This window comes from Wasmannia auropunctata, unplaced genomic scaffold (assembly GCF_000956235.1).
Source record: "Wasmannia auropunctata unplaced genomic scaffold, wasmannia.A_1.0 LD336063.1, whole genome shotgun sequence".
Classification (NCBI taxonomy): domain Eukaryota; kingdom Metazoa; phylum Arthropoda; class Insecta; order Hymenoptera; family Formicidae; genus Wasmannia; species Wasmannia auropunctata.
In genome coordinates this window covers 402,852-403,564 of record NW_012026827.1, presented here as the reverse complement: position 1 = coordinate 403,564, position 713 = coordinate 402,852, and positions in this window count along the sequence as shown.

Below are 713 nucleotides of genomic sequence, written 5' to 3'. Positions count from 1 at the left end.
TCATCAAAATTGTGATCCCCTTTACCCCAAGAGGACATGCAAACGTTGTTATGTTTATGTATATGTTTATATTCTTAATTATTAAAATGTATGCATGATTTAGTATAATTCAATATCTGTTTGTAAATTAAATCTGGTTTTCTGTTTTTTTTTAATGTAAAGCATTTTATTAATTAATTCGCCGTTTTTTATAATTTCTTTCAATATCCAGGATTTTCACATTATGTCAATCCATTTCATTATATTCATATTGCATCTTATGTTTCGTTATACTTGAATGATTATCAATCATCCTATTTGTATTATTACGATGTCAATTTTTTCAGTTTACCCCAATATGTCGATGATTTAATATTAGCTGTGTCTTTATTATCAACGAATGTATGTAGTACTCGATGTACGCAATTGAGAATACAAATATATAAACAACGTTATATACATGTCTTCTTTTGATGAGAGAATTCATGATTTTGACAGCGGTTTATTTTAATTTTGGATGCATGGATTCAAAGTTTTTGATCTTTCTTTAACTTAATGAACATTTAGACTAACTAAAATAAGAATGTAATATATCAAATTAAGAATGACCCCGGGAAAAAAGTTCCATATATAATTATATATAATTATATATGCAGAATATGTCCATATATGTTTCTTTCCTTTGTAAAATTATTTTTTAATACAAAATTGATAGTAATAAGAAGGAAACATAA